The following is a 14465-nucleotide window of genomic DNA, read 5'->3' on the forward strand; positions in this document are numbered from 1 at the left end:
TAGACAACACAATAATTGGAAGAAAAAAGAGCAAAATCACTTTGTTACAATTGTGATAACAATATGTTAAAGGTCATAACTGTGGTGAGAAGAAATTATTTTACATTGATTATGAAAAGGAGGAAGAAAAAGATCAAGAAACATCAAAAGAAGAGGACATACACGAAGAACCAACCCCAGAATCAATGCCACTTTGTTGCAAAATTGAAGGAAACAATAGGCAGATCAACATCGTAGTGAAAGAAGTTTTGATGTAGGCGATTGGGTATTTTTACAGCTACATCTCAAGCAAGATATTTATGAGAAGGAAATGTTGGAAATACTACATGGACTTAATAAATGGTGACCTTACCTAATGGGAAGACAATTCAATGTAAAAATGGATCATGATAGTCTTAAATACTTTTTAAAACAAAGATTATCTTTAGAAGAACAGAAAAAATGGGTCACAAATATGTCGGGTTATGAATTTGAAATCATCTACTAAAAAGGAAAGAAAAATGTTGTTGTAGATGCACACTCAAGAAAGGATGAGGATGTGGAAGTATTGTTTTGTGCTATTTCTATTATCCAACCAGATTGGATAAACAAAGCAAGGGGTGAATGGAAGAATGATGAAGAAGTGTGGCCACTCATTCAAAAGTTGCAGAAGATCCCAGTTCAAATAATATTGCCAAAACATAGCGAGGAAGGAAAAATCATATTGGAACCTGGAGCAGTCACAGAAATAGGAACCCGACAGCTACGGAATCGATCAATTTCAGAGTATCTCATCAAGTGGAAGAACTTACCTGCTAAATATTCCACATGGGAGGACAAAATTTTTATATAGAAGCATCAAAAACTACTCAAGCGTTGAGGACAACACTTTTCGAAGGAGAGGGGCATGTTAGGTCCCTGTACTACTAGTGTAACCCGTTATTGTTATTAGTACAACCCCTTATTATATCGGTGTGTTCATGTAGTCCCCATATTGTTATTATTGAGCCACATAGAAGCCCATTATTGTTATTATGGTGCCCTTACATTATTATTGTTATGTTGGCTGTAATTATATTATGACCCCTTAGACTCCTATATATAGAAAGGAGGTCTTGTCATTTGTATCATCCAAGAATTGTTCATTTGTGTAATGTAAAGGAGGTTGCCCCCTCAAAGAGGCTTATTTCTAAGGCATTGATCTATCCTTTCTATCTTTTTGTGAGTTTGTTTCATGACATATCTGTCCATGAGGTAAGAAAAAGGAAAAAACTTCTTTTTCTCATTCTTGTACCTTGGTTTTATGAAAGGCTCATAGTAATGTTTCTCCAATTCACTTTGCTTGAACCATTTCTCCCCAACATTTGGGATCCTAGTGGAAGCTAATATAATGGCAATGGATATGGTAAAAGTGACACCATCTAGAGTAACTTGGTTGTCATGGAGGTTAGATATGAAAAGTCTAGTCAACATGGCATGGTGTTGGACTTTTTGAATTTGCTCGTAGAATTCATAAAAACCAATATTTTTGAAACATGTCACATCCATAGGAGATGCCAAGAGTTCCCTGATATCTGTTGGCTCAAATCTGAGTACTCTTCCCCTTTTTGTGGTTTCTTCACCTCTGTTTCTTCTCCGTCACTGTATGGTTTATTTTCTTCTTTTGCCATGGTGTTTTAATGTCAAAACCCTAGGGAGGTATGATGTTGGTGGAATCTGTTTTTTAGGAATGAGGAATGGGAAAGGGAAATTGAGGGAGATGGTGTTAGGGATTTATAAAATGGGGGAGGGGACAAGGAGTAGTAATATGATGGAATTTAGGATGGGGAAGGTATTTACAGGTTGTGGTTTGCGAGCCTAGGTAGTTATAGAACCTAGGGCATAGCATATTGGGATAAAGGGTTTAGGGAAAGGGAATTGTAATGAGGGAATGCTATGAAAGTGTAGGCGAATGAAATTTGGTATTTGAGAGTGCAATGGTGATTTGAGGGAGATACTAGGGCTTGAAATGAGTAAAACATGAAATCTTAATGAAACTTCAAAATACCATAAGGAATTATTGTAGGAGGAAGAAGAAATATATTCTAAACTATCACTCACTTGTTGGAGGTTGAAGATAACGTTGCTAAAGATTTGGATGCAATTTGGAGAAGTCTGGAAGCATTTCTGGATTTTTTGGGCAAGTGAGCAGTGCCACAAGGAAGTGTGCCCTCTCTTTGGCAGGTTCCTAGTGCCAGAAGGAAGTACAAAACACTAGAAGGAAGTGTACCCTCTCTTTGGAAAATGTTCAATGCCTGCTCTATTTTTTGAAATTTTTGCCCAGGAACTTGAAAAATGCACTTTTGGAGTTTGCTCAACAATGGTAGGATACAAATGAAGTTGAATTTGATGCTATGAAGGCTCTTATAATTGAGTGAGTTTGATTTTAAAACCCACTTTTTAATGTTTTAATTCACCTTTGAAAACTTTGCTAATTACCCTTTACACTTTGATTTTCTTCTTTGCAGGTTGATAATGTTGGAGTTTGGCACTCTTTATATTTGACTTTGCTTTGATGAAGTTGGCATATAGATTTTGAGTTGGAAGCTTAGGAATAATACTTATTACATATAGTGAACATGAAATCAAATAAATATAATTAAAGTAGAATTACATCTCTTTTTTAAATGAAATTACACTTTGGTATGAAAATCATACTTTGGAACCAAAATTAGAACTTTAGAGACCATGCTTACATGTTTGGAAATCCTCTTTAAATGAAAAAGGGATATTATTTTTGTTTACTCTTATACCTTTTGCTGGCCTTATGCATTGAAATGGTGTTTTATTGGACCTTGGAAAAAAGAAACCTAGAGACCTAATGAAAACCTTGAGTGAGTAGACTTCATGGTGACTTAACTGACATAAAGACATGATGAAATGAGCTTTTATAATTGATCTATACTCAGTAAGACATGAAGGTGGGCCAAAAAGTATTGATTTTTGATGGAGAGTGAGCCTTTTTTGACTTGGGCTACCATCAGTGAGTAAATTTTGAATGAAGACGTAGGTGGAATGACCAAAATTTCATAATGGGACCCTAATATGATATGAAAAGAGGATTTTTGATCACTGATGGCAGGATGCAAATACTGGCTCTAACACTCTAGAAGGTGGAATGGAGCTTGGAAAAGGTGATAAGGAGGGAATAAGGCATGGAAGTGGTAGGCACTACTTAGAACTCAAATAAAAGCTTTAAGATGATTGGATTTTCTCAATGGAAATGGCAAGTTTTCCTCATAAAACAAGAATTCGAATTGAGGCCTTAGTGACTTTTGCAAATCATAGGTGGATATGGCTTGGATGAGGTTAATGAGATGAGGTATCCCTACAATGTAGAAACTCCTTCAAAAATACACATCATTGTTGGAATTTATACATAAATTCATCTAAAAACAAGAAGGGTTTATTCAAATAGAAGAAAATAGATTTGTCACCATTTGTTTGCTAAGTTCTTACATGGAAATGCATGAAACCAATAAAAAAGTGCTATGAAATCAGTACAAAATGTAAGAGATGAGAAATTCCAAATGTAGCTTATCCTGTAAAACTAAAATATAATGACCTAATTACTAGGAAACCCTAGATTATGCAAAAAGCAGGAATTCTATTTTTTTGGGCTGTATGGGAAGTGTTCCTCAAGCCATGATCCCCGAAAGGGAGAAATGAGGTGATAATCACTTGCTAATAGCCTTTTTGGAATATATTCTTGTCACTTCGATGTTATTATTAGAACTATCAGAAAATGGAAGAAAACTAATTAACCCTACCAATACTTGCAAATTAAGAACACCAAAATCAGTTCAACAACTAACTATGAGCATAATCTAAGCATACATCTACAACAAGAGGAACCTTTGCTGCTACGGTTGGGCCCTAACCCAACAGCTTTAGCCCTCTAAGTCAATTCAGCGTTGGATCAAGGGAATGCTTCTAATTTTTATTAAAATATCATAAATACACAAGAGTGTTCGGTTACAATGCTTCAGCTTGAAAATGTAGCTTAGCTATCTTGAACAAAAGATTTGAATCCTAATGAGGCTCTAGGCCTCTTTATTTATACAACTAAAATTACCGACAAGTTCCTTAAATTTTGGGAGGCTTGGCTCCCAATCTCGAGATCAAATGGTCTTCAACTTTCACTGGCTTGGCTGCTAATGAGCCTCATGACTCAGCTGCTTGCAACTCTGAGATGATGATATTTGATTGAGTAATATTCGAGTGAGTGAGGAGTTAAGGAGGGAGATCATATCCCATAGATTCCCTCTTGCTAGTCCCATTTGACTTCCTGCACTTTATTCGCAAAAAATTACTCCAAAACATTAGACCACTAGACATGACATCTCATCTTTAGTCTTCTCATTAAGCAAAATATAATTAAAACATGTAAATAATTATGAGAAAAGTTGATTTTAGTAAGATGGAGGTGCATTAAGATCCATATAAATTATCCATTGATGAGCCTCATCAAATGTATACCCTCTTAAATGATGTAGTTTTGTGTTCATTAATTGTATCAACATTTCTGTCATGATTGTTTAATGTCAATCGCTATTATGTTAATCTAAATATTAGAATCCAACCTTCACTAATATGTAATTCAATAGAGTAGTTCACAATGTATCATCCAATACACATTACAAGGAGATAATGCCATTAATACATATGAAAATCCTTGTGGAAATATATGTCACTTAATTTTTTATTCTAAGTTAGCTTGCAATTAAAACGATATCACAAAGGCAATAGGGAAACATAAAGAGAACAAGTACCTTTAAGAAATGTTAGTGCGTGAATGAGGGATAATAAATTACAATTATAGAAAGAAATTAAAATCTCTGTCTTAAGCTAATGAGAAGACCAAGGAATATCTCTCATGTAGTTGATTGTAGGGAAGATATGTCATGAAGGTCCTCCTATGCTAAATACTTTTGTGCTACACTAAATATCAGAACACCATCTTCACTAATGTGCATTTTTAACAGAGGAATTTTCAATGTATCATTCAATATGCATTACAAGGAGATAGTGGCACTCTTACCAAACAAAATCCTCAAAAAGGGATATTTAAAAAATGTGTTGTGAAGAAGACATCACAAAGTCAGCAAAACCCTCAAAACGAAATATGCTACTTTACTTTTAATAAATTTACTTAGAGACATCACAAATACAAGAAGGAACCACAAAGTGGACGAGCACCTTGAGCAATTTGCGTGTCTAAACAAATAAATACATATTGCAATTTGAGTAGTAAAGATTAAAATACATACCTGGAAAAGCTAATGTGAACACCAAGACTATGATGAGATGCACAACATGAAAATCCCATAAGTGACCAATGCCCATGTCAGATTCCTTGTATTAGAGTCAAAGAACATCTACCATGAATAAAAATCACATCAAATCAGATGATATCTACAGGTAATCATAAATACCTTCATAAATACCTATATAAATCTAGTCTTTAATTACCCAAATCACATTAAGTTTTTTTGTGACGATAAAAAAATAATACACCCACAACAAAATGTTTTTTTCTCTAGCGAAAATATTTTCTTCACACTAAAGAAATAAATTAGCCATAAATAATTTGAAGAAAAAAAACATCAGGAACTATGAATAGAACCTTGTTTTCATGTTTGATCCAGAGCTTTATGAATACAACATTCTTGTCCATAAAACCCTTGATATCCATTGGTGAATGATGAAGGTAATGATGAAGCAATTCCTGGAGTGATCAAAGCACAAATATTGGAGTACTATGCCTTCGATTATATCAATGGCTTCTTCATACGAAGCCTCCTCAAGTATTGATCGACTCTCCTATAACGATTTTTAAATGTAAAGTGGTTTTTCAAATTATTCACATTTGTAGGTATAAATTTATGAATAATATACCATTCCTATGGTTCTAAGGGAATACTTTGTAAATCCAAGCTATAGTTATGGAATTTCAAGAATTTAGGTGACATAGGGTTTTAGAATTCCCCCCATAAAAATACAATTCAAAGAATTTTACTAGGAAACAAAATTGCAAGAATTTAGGTAACATAGAGTTTTAGAATTTCACCATTAAAAATATAATTCAAACAATTTTACTAGATTTTTTTGCAAGATCCGGGTCATCCTAGCTGCGGCCTTTGTAGACGATGTCATTTCTTTATTGGAAAACTAATTTAAATTGTTATGTTGTTTATATTCAAATTTGATGGCTATGGTTGGATAGTCAATTCCCCTGTGTTAATTTTTTGTCGTTGGTTTCCCTTTGAAGTCATCATTCCAAAGAGGCTGCATTACATAATTTGGACTTGTCTATGGAGCTCCCATTAGAAAGTTGGGACTAATTAATAAATAAGTTAGAAATTAAATTTGATGGTAATTGTTTAATGTGTTATTTTTTAGTAATGGAAATGACGGAGTATAGAGTAGATGTGGTGGTGTAATGTAAGTATGTAAACAATTTTAAATATCAACTTAATTAAGAAATAGAAAAAAATTAAAAGTGATATGGGGGATGACTATAAACTTTTAAATGTTCGGTTAATAATAAAAATTTACAATAATAAAAATAATAAAAATCAATTTGTTATATTTTGATTTTCTTATTAACTTGTGAATATGATTTGTTACAATACCATGGGCTAATACCATGGTTTATCAATACCACATGCCCAAAAACCATAACTTATTTCACAACCAAAATATTTTATAATAAAATCACAAGATTCTTAACCATGGATACTTACCCGAAATTAGCATGGATGCCATTAACCTAAAAAAAATAAGGTCTCTTTCAATACGATCGGCCAATACCATGGTTTATCAATACCCCATACCAAAAAAACATAACTTATTTCACAATCAAAATATTTTAAGACAATATGAAAATAGATATTCTAAAACAATATGAAAATATTATTAACCATGGATATTCACCCCGACTTTACCACGGATATTATTAACTTGTGAATCGGCTTTGTTACAATACCATGGGCCAATGTCATCGCTTATCAATACTACATCCCCAAAAACATAACTTATTTCACAATCAAAATATTTTATAACAATATGAAAAGATTCTTAATCATGGACATTGACCCTCACTTTTCCATTGATATTATGAACTTGTGAATACGCTTTGTTATAATAGAATGAGGCTAATACCAAGGCTTATCAATGCCACATACCAAAAAATCATAACTTATTTCACAATCAAAATATATTTTAAAAATATGACAACATTTTTAACCATGCATATTCACCCCAAGTTTACCATGGATATTACTAAAATTTGTTCCAGATGTTGCAAAGGAAACACCCTAAGACATAAATGTAAATCGCCATTGAAATTAAGAATTAATAAAGAAAATTGCATGCAAAGTGGAAGATAAAGCTAAATGATTTACATTATCTGAAATTTATAGATAGTATAGTGCTTATAACAAATATTGGCTCTTGATCTTCTAAGATGTTTTTTAAGTTTCACTAAAACATTACAAATAGTAGATTATAATGAATGAGGTAAATAAAGGAATATAACATCATGAAAAATATGATGGTTGTATTTCCACATTTAAAATTGCATCACAAATTTATAAAAGATGCTTTATACATAGATTGGACACCTGCACCTATTCCCATGAGTTAACTATGAGCATTTTGTATATGGTGAGTTGTAGGAATAGTAGTCAATTAAAATTTACCAATATAGGCCAATCAATACTCAAAATACATAAAACTCATAAGAAAAACATATATTCATCTGTTATCTATATTTATTTACTATGTGGTTATGGTTTTGAGTGTCGTTGTTATTTATATATTACGTATACTTATTTACTATGTGGTTTTTGGAAAATATAATCATTAAAAATACTTCTTTATTTGGATTATCTCAAATCCAACACCAATATTATATGAAAAAACCATGGATTAACTCAAAAAATGTTGTGGCCAAAATTAAAAGGTGATTAATATTTACCATTATCTACTATTTCCATTTCTTTCTTTAAAAATACAACCAACATAATTAATTTTTTCAAATTTTAAGGTGCAAGGCTAACTTGACTAGCCACCGAAATAGGCTCTAATTGAACCAATTTATAATAGAGATGAGATGTTTTGAATTTAAACTGGACTAGGGATGCTTTTCCTTGCCAAATGTGCCGATATTAGGAAATGTCCCTCTTCAGTCTCATTTGAATGAAATAGGTAGAAAGAAAGACTGCCACTCCCACTTCCACTTCCACGGTTATTTCCACAATATTGCAAGTCTTACTAGTGGTAGCTCCCATTTGGGATTTGGTTCCACACTTCTACCAGAGAAGAAAGGTATCTAGGTTCCCAGTGGCCTCCATTTTCACCTCACTCCAAATCCACAATCCTTTTATACCCTCACTAATCAGGCCTGTAAAATGTTCCATCTGTCACATAGGAAAGGCATTGCCTCATTGATTTGCAAGTTTCTAGTGTGCACTGTTTATATCACGATCCTGCTGAAAGGATATAATCTTTATTTAATGAAATTATACCAAAACTTTCGTAAGTATTTACTATTTACGTCATTGTAAAGAGCTTGAGAATGTGGAAGGAAAAACAATGCCATAAGTGGAATAGATTAGGAATGTGAAAGGTCATTAAACTACCATTCCCTTTGAGATTCCAAGAATGGTTTTGCAACCCTCATGCACATGTCATGTGTTAGTCTATATTGCAATGTGTGTTGTTACTGTTGATATTATGTTTAGTGGAAAGTTTAATTTTTGTCATAGGTTATCCTTTCTAAAAACAGTGTTCTTAGTGTGTCATCTCATTAGCTTGGATATGTGAATGAAAAACATGTTATACATGTAGATAAATCCCTTCAATTGTTCATTGCGCAAAGAAATCTACTAGGGAGCAAACATGCAATGCTTTCTTATTCTCAGAAACTATTTCACTAGAGAAATACCCTCTCATCTCTATAATCTAAACAGTTAGTAGCAATGCTTGCCAAAGCTTAATGATTCAGAGTCGATAGCAACATTCTTAGAGGTAGAAGCTAAGGAATCTGGGGTCTACCTAATGTCATTGTTGTTGAGCTAAGCTTCAAAATTTTTGTGAGTGAAATCATCACTGAGATTAGAAAAAGAATCTGTAGTGGTTGGCCATTCAAAACAACCAATTTTTCGACAACTTGGTGCTAGTGGCATATCTTCCTTTTCCAAGAAGAAAATAAGGGACATCAATCATATTATCATTGATTTGATAAAAAGTTCTTAAATTTTATACATTATGTTAACTTTTCTTTTATTATACAATACATTTTCATTTATAAATTAAAAATCCAATATAACATCATTGGAAATGTTATTAATAACCAAAAATAATGATGTAGAATTCACAAATATGAATACACCAAGTGAAACACAATTCTTTCAATGAAAAGATTCTTAGGTAAACAAATCAAAAGATATTGTAATGGAGATTACATTAGACTGTAATAAGTTGAACATATTTTAGATTAAATGATAGCTAATGTAAAGTTCAACATACTCAAGTTGACCTTCCTAGAACATTTAATTTTTTAACCAACCCAAGGGGGGCTTAACAGAAATAAATTTCAACCCTTCGGAATTTTTACACCAAGATTGAACTTCATTATTTCCATAGCTCATATTGACATTCAAATAACTTTGAGCCCTTTGGAATTTTTACACCAAGATTGAGCTTCATTATTTCCATTGCTCAAATTGACATTGAAATAAAATTACAAGATAACTAATAAATCAACGAGTATATTAAGGTCGGAATTTAGTGTAGGAATTCACCCTTAAACAAACCAAATGTGGCTTAAAAAAATTAACTTTAAGTCCCTTGGCATTTTTACAAAGAGACTGAGCTTGTTTAATTCCATTCCTCAAATTCACAGGGAAAATTTTTACTGTAGCTTAAATTAATCGCCTCCAGTGTTATTGAGGTCCCCGTTATATTTTTGTATGAGACATCGATGATCTTGACATTCATATTATATTCCTTCACTTCCAAAGCCAATATTTTCAACAAAGTAAGTTATAAAATTAAATCTAGTCTTAACAGTGAAGCCAAAACTAGAAAATAAGTTGCAGAACTTTTGTGGTCATATGATACTTAAATCTTCAAGTGCCATATAGAAAAAAAAAAGAAAATCTACCAATAAATTAAAATAAATGGAAAATTTTTAGATATAAGGAGAATGATGATCACTTGGGCAGTACAACCTGGGGAATAATATTGGTCAATGATGATTGGATTCCTTACATTTTTTGTCTGTATGTTCTCAAATTTTAAGCCCTTAACAAAGCCCTTTCCTCCTTGCAATGTTTTTATTCTAATTCCATTGTCAGTGCCAATGAAAGAAACTCCTTTTATAGTGAAAGTGGTGACTCCATTAAGAGAAAGATATATGCCTAGGCTTCCCACACTATATAATAATAACGAAAATATATTGTCAATGCACTACATTGAATGGTAATATCCTTTGTCTATTTAAAATATTGATGAAACTATTTCACCTGATTCCATGGCCTTGTCCACAAATAACTTGTTGAATGTTAAGATTAGAAGGGCCATCGAAAACCAAAGTTAAAATTATTATCTTTAATACAATATTTCTCCTTTCTTCACCAATTTTAGAATGTTGATGGAAAATATAATTCACCTGTTCCTATGTTGATATTTCGATGATGGATATTGGAAGAAGTTGGACATTGGAAGAATATATGTGAATTCCATCATTATTGGGGCTATCCTATAGGGCCTTGATAGTCAATCGCTCAGCTAGGATATTCTTACTTGCATCAATGGAGATATGGAATTTCTTACTAGTGATGGAAGTAATATCTTTCAACACTATATTGGCAGTGCCCAAGAATCGTAAAGACTTCCCATATCATTTCACAATGTCAAAATTACCGATTATCATTTTACAATGTCAAGATTGCATAGCTAAACTCTTAATTGTTCAACAATTATATTAAATGAAATTTTTTGTAGTTTTGGAAATATTTCATAATTTGATAGACAGAAGCTAAGTCAAATAAAATTAAACAATGTAAACACCCCAAAATATTCCCAAAATCTCCAATCCAGGTAAGTTCAAAACCAACTAAATAGATAGAATACATACTGCAGGCCCACGTTTTCACTGCACACCAAATAATGCATTTCAGTCAATATAAATATGAAGATGTGTAAGTAGAAGCTATCCAAATCACTAAAAAGGAAACAAATGAATGATGGTACAACTGATAACTTTATTCATACTTTCTTAACTTTTTATAGTTCCACTAGGAGCTTCTTGGTCCATCCAAACGTCCCTCACCATTCACTATGAGACCATCAACCTTAGTGAATTGCAGCCATTATTTATTTTGAATTTTTTTAGTGTTGGCTAGTGCAATGAGGTCACTAGTTATCTACCAAAACACATCTCAATTACCAAAAGAAAGAAATATGTAAACCTTGAAGTGCCACAATATGAAAGTGTTGGGAGGAGGGGACCGTTCTATGAATGAATTCGAAGATGAAGAAACAGGGCAGGGTAGATTAGTGGTTTTGAAAGTGGGGAGAATCTAACGATGGAGGATGTGTTGAATACAATAGGTGAACCAGCTTTGGCACTGTCTACAAAGCTAATCTTAGCGAAGAAGGAAGTATTTCTATGAGGCTTCTTAGGTAAGGGACTAAAAATGACTAAAAAGGAGTTTAAGGGACTTGCAAGGACTCAAAATAACTCATGTCCATAAATAAGGATTTGGGACATGTAGCAAAATCCCCTCAATGGTTTATTACGCAAAGAAATCTACTAAGGACAAAACTTGCATTACTTTCTTATTCTAGGAAACTATTGCACTGGAGAAATTCCCCTCTCATATGTATAATCTAAATAATTAGTAGCAACTTTTACCAAATCTTAATGCTTCAGAGTCAATAACAACATTCTCAGAGGTAGAAGTTCAAGGTATCTGGGATCTACCTAATGTCAATGTTGTTGATCTAAGCTTCAACATTTTTGTGTGTGAAATCATCACTAAGATTAGAAAAAGAATTTGTAGTGGTGGGCCACTCAAAACAACCAATTTTCTGAAAACTTGGTGCTAGTGACATACCTTCTTGTTCTAGGAAGAAAATAAGGGACATAAATTGTATTATCATTGATTTCATCAAAAGTTCTTAAATCCTATAAATTATGTTAACTTGTATTTGATTATAAAATACATTTTCATTCATAAATTAAAAATCCAATATAACATTGTTGGAAATCTTATTGATAACCAAAAATAATGATGTAGAATTCACAAATATAAATACACCAAGTGAAACACAATTGTTTCAATGAAAATATTCTTAAGTAAACCAATGAAAAAACATTGTAAAGAAGAGTATATTAGACTATAATAAGTTGAACATATTTCAGATGAAATGATAGCTAATGTAAAGTTCAACATACTCAGGTTAACATTAAGAGAACATTTAATTTTTAAACCAATCTAAGGGTGCTTGATAGAAATAACTTTGAGCGCTTTGGAATTTTTACACTAAGATTGAGCTTCATTATTTCCATAGTTCAAATTGACATTGAAATAAATTTTAGCCTTTTCGAATTTTTATACCAATATTGAGCTTCATTATTTCCATAGCTCAAATTGACATTGAAATAAAATTACAATATAACTAATAAATCAACCAATATATTAAGGTTGGCATTTAGCATAGGAATTCACCCTTCAACAAACCAAAGGTGGCTTAATAGAATTAACTTTATGTCCCTTGGAATTTTTACAAAGAGACTGAGCTTTTTTATTTCCATTGCTCAAATTCACATTCTCCAATTTAATAGCTTCACAGGGAACAATTTTACTGCAGCTTAAATTAATGGCCTCTGGTGTTATTTAGGTTCCCCTTATGTTTTTGTATAAGACATCTATGATATTTCCATTCATATTAGATTCCTGCACAACCAAAGCCAATGTTTACAACAAAGTAAGTTATAAAACTAAAGTGAGTCTTAACAGTAAAGCCAAAACTGGAAAATAAGTTGTAGAACTTTTGTGGTCATATGATACTTCAATATTCAAGTGCCATATAGAAAAAAAATCTAACAAGAAAATAAAATAAAGGGAAAATGTTTAGATAGAAAGAGAATGATTATCACTTAGGCAGTACAACTTGGGTAATAGTATTGATCAATGATGATTGGATTCCTTAAATTTTTCATATGTATGTTCTCAAATTTTAAGTCATTAGCAAAGCCCTTTCCTCCTTGCAATTTTTTGATTCTAACAACCATTTTCAGTGCCAGTGAAAGAAACTCCTTTTATAGTGATAGTAGAGACTCCATTAAGAGAAATATATCTGACTACGCTTCCCACACTATATAATAATAACAAAATATATTGTCAATGCACTACACTGAATAGCCATATCCATTGTCTATTTAAAATATCGATGAAACTATTTCACTTGATTCCATGGCTTGGTCCACAATTAACCTATTGAATGTTAATATTGGAAGCGCCTTCCAAAATACCAATACAATCATCTCTTGCATAGCCAAAGTTAAAACTATTATCTTTAATACAATAGTTCTCCCTTCTCCAACAATTTTAGAATGTTGTTGGAAAATATAATCCACCTGTTCCTATGTTGAGATTTTGAAGCTAGATATTGGAAGAAGTTAGACATTGGAAGAATATATCTGAATTCCATTAGTATTTGGGCTATCGTCCAGGGCCTTGATAGTCAATCACTCAGCCATGACATTCTTACTTGCATCAATAGAGATATGGAATTTCTTGTTGTTGATGGAAGTAATATCTTTCAACACTATATTGGTAGTGCCCAAGAATTGTAAAGACTACCCATTATCATTTCATAATGTCAAGATGTCCCATCCTCATTTCACAATGTCAAGATCACATAGGTAAACTCTTAATTGTTCAACAATTATATTAAATGAAAAATTTTGTACTTTTGAAAACATTTCAGAACGTTATAGATAGAAACTAAGTCAAATAAAATTAAGAAAAATCAAATATTTCAAAATATTTCCAAAAATTTCAATCCAAATAAAATTAAACAAAATAAACACGCCAAAATATTCCCAAAATATGCAATCCAGCTAAGTTCAAAACCAACTAAATAGATAGAAGCAATACGGTAGGCCCGAGTTTGCACTTCACACCAAACAATGCATTTTAGTCAATATAAGTATGAATATGTGTAAGTAGATGCTACCCAAATCACTAAAAATCAACAGATGACGGATGGTACAACTGATAATGTTATTCCTACTTGTTTTTCTTTTTACAATTCCACCAAGAGCTTTCTTATCCATACAAATGTTCCCCACCATTCACTGTGAGACCATCAACCTTAGTGAACTACAACCAATATTTATTTTGAATGCCTTTAGTGCTGGCTGGTGC

Source organism: Pinus tabuliformis, chromosome X (genome assembly GCF_031772625.1).
Source record: "Pinus tabuliformis cultivar Carrire ecotype Pingquan chromosome X, CPIR1, whole genome shotgun sequence".
In the NCBI taxonomy this organism is placed as follows: Eukaryota; Viridiplantae; Streptophyta; class Pinopsida; order Pinales; family Pinaceae; genus Pinus; species Pinus tabuliformis.